This window comes from Apteryx mantelli, chromosome Z, assembly GCF_036417845.1.
Source record: "Apteryx mantelli isolate bAptMan1 chromosome Z, bAptMan1.hap1, whole genome shotgun sequence".
Classification (NCBI taxonomy): Eukaryota; Metazoa; Chordata; class Aves; order Apterygiformes; family Apterygidae; genus Apteryx; species Apteryx mantelli.
In genome coordinates this window covers 10,131,002-10,138,899 of record NC_090020.1, presented here as the reverse complement: position 1 = coordinate 10,138,899, position 7,898 = coordinate 10,131,002, and positions in this window count along the sequence as shown.

The window sequence follows — 7,898 nt, the reverse complement described above, 5'->3', positions numbered from 1 at the left end:
ACCTATACCTCTTTTCAGCGTTCTTGTTCCTAATTTCTCTCTCAGCTTTCATTATTCATAATTCGTTCAAAATTATCCCTCCAGTTGTTATTAATCAATTCACCATTGGTTTGCAGAATGTTTTTTTTCTAATACAAACCTACTTTTTACACTTTCATTTTTATTCACTATGGAGCTTTGCTGAGTGTGTAAAAGGATTTTTTTCTCCCTTGTCAGTTGTACAATTCACTGCAGGCCACATTTTTAGCCACTGTTATACTTCCTTTGACATTATTTTATAAGCTTTTGTATATCACCCAGTGAGATAAAGGTTTTCAAGCTCTTCCTTAACAATGGAGAAAACAGTCAATCTTTTCACATTGCTGTTATTTATTAACTTATAAAATAGCGAATGTGCTATCAAATCCTCTCTTTGGTGCCCCCTTATGTTTCACTTGTTTATACCATCCTGATTAGCTGTAATTAATAGATTTGGGGTTGTATTATTATCTATACAGGAAACAAAAGTGGTGGTATGTGATAAGAGGAGAGTAGTGTGTGGTATAAAGGGAATAAAATATTTTATAAAGGGCATTTCTTCAAAATGGAGTTTATTATAACAGACAGAAACACAGTTGTAAAGACTACGGGCAATGCACATTTGTCTGGTGAGCCAGATCTTTTACTCTAACACGTCTCCTGGATTTCTGTTGAAGTATGAAAAGACGGTGTGCAAATCTTCTTTGCCATGTTTTATAGCTTTCTATACAATCTTGTACTTATCAGAAGCCCTGTAATTTATCTCCGGTATTCCATTGTACTGAAATTGCTTTTATCATAACAAAAATACCTTACAAGGTAGATACAGAAATATGACACTTAAGGTTCTCTGTCTGCCCAGTCTTAAATATTTTTTATTAGCTCCTTTCTGTGTACACTAAAAAATTATTCTGCAATACAAATGAAAAATAGGCCTGTTATTCTGAACTGTTTTGCCAAGCTGAAGTTGAAAACTCCTATAAATTTGCTGAAATAAAAACAAGAGCTTTCAAGCATCTCTCCTAAGTGAAATCTTTTTTGTTCTGAAAACTGTACCTCAAAATACTCTGTCCATGAGAGTTGTAAAGAAATGTTCATCCATCAGCATCTAGTAAATGGTTGTTTGCAGATGACTGATTTTAGTTTAACATCAACAATGCAAAGGTTACTTAAAAGCTGCATGGGACCAAATTCATACAATATTCCCCCAAGCTCCGGCTGCCTTTGACATTCTTTCTTATTATATTAGACATTCTTTCTTGCTGTATTAGAGAGGGTGAATGCAAGAATATTTGATTTTTCTAATGATTTTCTCTGTGCAGAATGAATTGTTGCCTCAGTTCAAATTTTAAATGCTAGCACTCTTTCTTCTTTTTCTCTCCTTTTCCTTTCAGTCTATAGCTTTCCCTTCTGAAATATAACTTAGCATTAAATAGCCAGTCACGTTACCTTGGTGTTCTGTAATCCCATCTCCTAAGATATCTTAGAGAAAAAGGACAGCGTTTGTTCTTAGGCATTGCCCAAGGATTTCAAAGATATGCTCAATCCATAAGAACATAAACTCTGTCAATCTGCTTTTACGGTAAGTGCCAGGCTCCAAAAGCAACAGCAGCCAGTCACGCCACCGGGACCAGTGGCTGGGTGGGACGGCAAGCCCAGGAGGCAGCGCGGAGCCAACTCCGACGCAGCAGACACATCCGCCCCCGAAGACAAACTCTGCAAAGCGCCTGCTTCTTCATTCACTGCAAGCCACACGAGGATTTCCTTGGCTTGGTTTTCATTCTGCTTCTAGCACTGGTCTTAAAAATAGATTAATTCTGTCAAGTTTAGGAGATGTAACGCGCTTTTAGCCTCCTGCTATTCACTTCTTCATTAGCCGTTCCTTTTTGCTTACTGCTGTGTCGCAGACGGACATTTGCACTTTGACGTAAAAGTCAGAGCACAGAAAAATACCTGTTTCAGTTTTTCTCTTTTCCCTGAAAAGTTCTCTGCTTTTAATTTGGCAAGATAAATGGAAATCCTTTTCGGCCTCTTTGACAGAGTCCTTTCAGGTACGCATACGTAATTAAACTGCCATGAATGTAGTATTCGTTTTATAAGCTTTATACATCTGCCATCTATAAATCTTATATATCTACTAGTAAAAAACTAGTATTGCTGCATTGCCTTTGAAATGCTTTTCTCTATGCTCATTACCTGAGATTAGGACAAAAACGGTTAAAGAATTTTGATGATCGCACTAAGGACCAGAGGTTGAAATTACAAGTGTAAAGTGTGAGGACAATTGTTTGGTTTACATGTGCTGTTACTCTGTTTACACAGCAATTATAGCACTTGTGCATAGAGGTGGGTGAGATTAGTTGTTCGTGCAGATGGCTAATTAGGCAAAGGATATGCAGTACATTATGCATATTTACACCTGCAGCAATGACCATAGTCAAATCAGGTATGTAATTGCTTACGTATGATGTTGAAAATTCAGTATTTTCCTGATTTTTACTGCTTGACATAGATACATGCTAGTACTACTTTTTACTATTTCTTACTTAACAACTAAAAGGAGCAGATTATGATACATAAACACTCCCATTTCAATGTACACAACAACAAAAATCATTCTGTTCTAGGCTCTAGAGACTAGAGATTTGGAAATAATAAAATATTACTTCTTTGTGATTTCTAATGTTCAGTATTAATATGTCAATATTGTAGATGAAATTACCTGTGAAGCATGATTTACTGATAGCTGGGGTCAGAGATGTCTGCATAGTCTTAAAGAGATTTCTTTTTGCCCCATCACATTGAAAGAGGACTATAAATATTCAGAATCATGTAAATATATTTCCAAGTAAGGATGAATTTCTTTTACTTGGATGAAAATCTGAGCAGAAGAATGTATTCAGTCTCTGGTAGTATATTTGTCTACCACAAATATGAATGATTGTATATTTTCATGTGTATTTTGTGCAATGCACAGAAACGGTAAACTTTCGTTAGGGTCCACCTCATTCCATGCATGTAAGAAATATGCTAAAATTCAGTGCGAGTCTTTATATGTATTTATGGCGAAAACTCTTATTTCCCTCTCAGTGAACAGTAGTGGCAGCGTCTCTCCATTCCCACGCACAAAGCTTTCTGATCAATAGGCAGAGCTGTAAGGAGGCACTCTTGAGTTAAACTCTGCAATATTTAGTAATCTTGTATTGCAAATCTTGCTTGTAGATTCTTTCAATGTCATTTTCTAAAGTATTTTCTGCATATAGCTAAACAGATCTGACTGTTCTACCTAACTCTTTCTTCGTGTCAGGGAGTGGAGGAGGAATAAGTGAGCCCTTTCCTTTTCAGTGATAGCAAATGGTGAATTTGGCTCACCTGCACTGTGGGATTGCATTCTTCAGCTGTGGAGTCGAGAATGGGAACAAAAACCTTCATTTCAGAACACGGTGAGAATGTCTCTTCTAGCAAGCTCTCAAGGATATGGGAGTGGTATGAGACTTCACTGATAATTTTACAGAGTAACTTTCCAGATCAGAGAGGTTCTAGCTGAGCTGGTTTGCTGAAGCAAGTTAACACATCTTTAGGCTTTATGAATAGGGTGCTAAAGAGATGACTGTATACTATTATGCATTCTGTTCACATCGTAGAGATCCTGCTACATTTAGCACAACTATAACAATTTACATATTCCTAAAAGGTTCGAGAATTCCCTGAATTCTCCTGCCAGTTCAATACATTCTTTAGGCTTGGCCAACTTTGGAGAGCAATGATAGCTCCAGAGTGTCAGGGCCCCACAAAACACCAGCATGATATAAACCACCCTGTTCAACAGGCAGCTGAGGTGGATCCCACTGCCTAGGGCTGAGCTGCAGTCACTGCACGTTATTGACTTTCCCTGCCTGAAAAACATGGCCAGAACATGAAAACAGGACTTCTGGATCATGAAGGTTATGGAGGGTTTGGGGAGAGCTGTGCTGCTTCCTGCCAGCAGCTCTCTGCCCGGCCCATGGCGATATCTGCTAACAGGAATGCCGGCTGCAGGGATGGCCCAGGTGCTTGTGTAGCCATCGCTGAAACACTGCTGCTTACTGCCTGGAGAGCTGGTGCCTTTTTTTTTTTTTTTTTTTTTAGGAGTCCATGCTTTAATTGTAGCGCAGCTGTACTGGCACAACAGATAAAGCAGCAAACTGTGGTATGGGAAGACTCAAGAAGAGGGAGAGAATGAGCAGTCAGAGATGGTCGAGGTGGGAACTCTGTTGTCTGGCTTGGCTGCTGAAACCACGTCTCCTGCGCACCATTATATTATAGTCACGGTATGTAATATGTATAGCCCAATTCTTCATTTTCATCCATTTAAGTCACAAGAACACATTTTACTATGTTCAGCATATATATATTTGTGTAACAGGTATATATTTTGTTTCTATGTCTGACAGTTTGCAAGATTTTAAAGGATATATGGAAAACTTTCCTCTGACTGATGATCCGGAAATCTTTGGAATGCATGGAAAAGCCAATTTAGTATTTCAGGTTTGTGGGTTTTTTTCTTAAACACATCTCTGCTTTTTTTGTGTTAAATGAATTATACCTTGTAGCTTAGAGGGCAAATTTGATTTAGCAATCACAGTTTGTTAAGCAGAAATAACAAGGAGGAAAGGCTATGCTATTCATTATATTTAGCTTTTCCCACATGGCTGTAGCGCAGAGGATTCCAGGATGTTTTCTTTAACACATTTCCTATTACATAGTATTTTAATTAATTGCTTACTCTTACTTATAAAGTATATGTTATATACTAACATATAAAATACACATGGCTTTGCACAAATCAATCATTTTTTGTGGGCTAATGGTCTTCTACTTTCTGACTACACAGAGGAGTACTTTAAAGGAATACTAAGAAGCTGTTCATGTCCAAGTTCTCGGTATTGTATTAGTTAAATCACATTCATTTTTCCTAGAGGGACCCCAGTAATCCTCTGAAATCTTCTTAAGCAGGTCGTTTATAGCAGCTGAACCAAAATAATAATATTATGTGCTTACCAACACGGTAAATAAGTTTGAGACTTTCAAAACAGACTTACCTATGTGCATACAGGAAGGAAAATGCTTGAGATTTTGGAGGAGAGCTGCAGTGACTTTGTTCAGTTCTTGACTGAGCCACAGATCCCCTGGGTAGGCAGGGGCAAGTCATTTGATCTCTCTTTATCTTTGCTTCCTGTTTGCAGAATGCGAATGAAATGCTTCTTTCTTCTCTTCCTATGTCTATTCAATTTGAAAGCCCTTCAGGTTGCTAGCACAATGCCAAACACATAGGAAAATGGTTCTGGGTGGTTTCTCAGGCCGCTTCTGCATGTTCAGTAATGACCACCCAGAAGTTTAAAAGTACGTGTATGCCCATATTCCCTGTCTCATTTTGGAAAACCTGACCTACACATCACACTTTTACTGCTTAGCTGCCAGTTTCTACACTATTTCTAATTCTCTGTTTCTATTCTCAAACAATTAAGCATCAAAACGTGTATCAATACCTTTTTGAAGATGGTATCAACTTCAGCTTTTAGAAGCACTTTTTGAACCTCATCAATTTACTTACATCATAGCTTTCGGTTAAGGAAAAAAGTTTCCACTTGTGTCTGTAGTATAATATTAATTATAAAAAATAGACTACTAGAGCAGTAAACTCAAGTCCTAATACAATAAAGGAGGATGTCGCACCTCCTAGAAAATAGCAAAGATAAACTACGCAATTTTTAATAAGCTTTGTTCCTCAGGGATTGAAACAAGGATTTCATAACATCCAGTACTAAGATAATTAAGTAAAAGCATTAAAATTGTAGCTCATTTCCTTATGTTTAAAGTTTTATTCAGTAATATATGTAAGGAATTTAATGGCAAATTTAGAAACATATTGAGAAGAATAAGCTTCTTTATGTAGGAAACAGTGAAAATTGTCTTTAGAATGATCTTCATAAACTATTAATATACACTCTAATCCAACTTTAAACATTTATCTTGAATTTAAATAATATTCCTGGTCTAGAATTCTATTCAGACTAATAGGTGCTGTGCAGAATTAAAAATATGTGTATATAAATGCCTCAGAACAAAATTTATGACATGTATTTATTTCTTGGAAGTTATTTTTGTACTAAATGCAATACTTAAAATACACATTCCATGGTCACTGAAACCTCTTCCGTAGTACAATAACTGTGAGCAAGTAGAAAGTTAAAGCTGAACCAAATTTTGAAGTGAGCCATTTAAATAAGACCATCATCCCTAGTACTGGAAAGTACTTTCTGTCAACAAAGAAGAAAGAAGAAAAGAAGAGACTTGCAGTGGAAAGTGTTTTAAAGAAGCCCTGTTTTTCTATTCACTCCCCGCTCTTTTCAGCATAAAGAGACAAATACTTCAATTACGACAATGCTTCAGGGGCAGCCATGATCAATAGCACAAGGATCAGGAAAAAGCAGTGATGAAATTTTTCAAGGGTTTGCTAGCACCATCTTGTCCAAAGTCCCTGATATGACATTGTTACTTATGTCGTTCTTAGTGCTATTTTTCTATATGATAGTGTTTGGTGGTTAAAAAGAGTAAAAATTGGTTCAGTCTTCAATGAACCCACTTCTAGGAAAAGTGTATTTGTGGTTATGCCAGATTTTCACAATGAAACAGTAGATATACATGTAATTATATGTTAGCAGAAGCTTTTAATGCTCTTTTTTTTTTTCTGTACTTCAAATGCTAAAAAGGGAGAAAACCGACCATAATTGACAGCCAGCCCATGGAAGCTGTTGCATAAAGAATCTTTGGGAAGCAAATTCTCATTTGTGTTTCTGAAAATCTTCCCAAAGGTATTTTGGCCGGTGACTGTAAATCAGGCAAGAGTAATGAAAACAGCCAGATGTTTTCATTTAAACAAAATATTTTTCTACTAAACATCAGCAGCTACCACATAGCATGAACATTTGGGAGTAACAGTCCTGACCTCTAAGTAGCCATCAGTGTTTGGGACGATGATTGAAGCTATGTTATTGGAACAAATTATAGCTCTGAAAGCCCCTTTCAAAGCACCCCACTCCCACCAATGTTGTAATCAGGATATCTGGCTAGGCAGGGTGGTGGGATAACCCAGCGTGGTGGTTCCTGTTGTCCTGCTGTGCTTGGAGGCACGATGGGGAGGATGTAATCAGCAGCAGAGCACAGCTCAGGGGAGCATCAGCAGGGTGTTCAAATGTGAGTTACATTCAGTTCATTAAGCACCTGCTTTGGGGATTTCCTCAGTTTGCTTAGTCAGGGAAGTGTCCTTGTATTCAAGAACGCGGTTCTTTGGAAAAGAAAGTCAGTGAAAAATATGGTTAGCTCGGGGCTGAACCCCTTCTCTGGGGTCCAGCTGAGATCTTCCAATCTCTTCTGAGCTCCAGAAGCCATTTTTGGGTGGGCCCGCTAATTGTATGGGAAGAGAGAAGTGGGAGCTGACTCCTGGGGCCAGAGAGAAAAAAGCACATTTTATGGTACGCTGGTAAAAGCCTCAGTTCTGCATTCAAGCCAGGCGGGGAACAACAGTGCTTGCAAAACTTCTCACTGAACTCAGTGGGAGTGGATGCTGGCAAAATCGAGGAACATTTTACCCAAGTAATCCTGATTGCTGGGTGAGCACGTAAACTGCTGTGAGGTTTATGCATCTTAGATAAACTGAAGGTTAAAATTTTCTTCCAGAAAATAAATGAAAATAAGAGATAAAGGAATATGTAATTAAATCTGTTCACCGGAAAGGAATGAAATTTCCCTTAGTGCGACAAAGGATGTGTATTATTGCTACAGTACCTTGTCATGAAAATTTATTTGGTCAAGATAGATTTTTCTAATCACTTCAGATC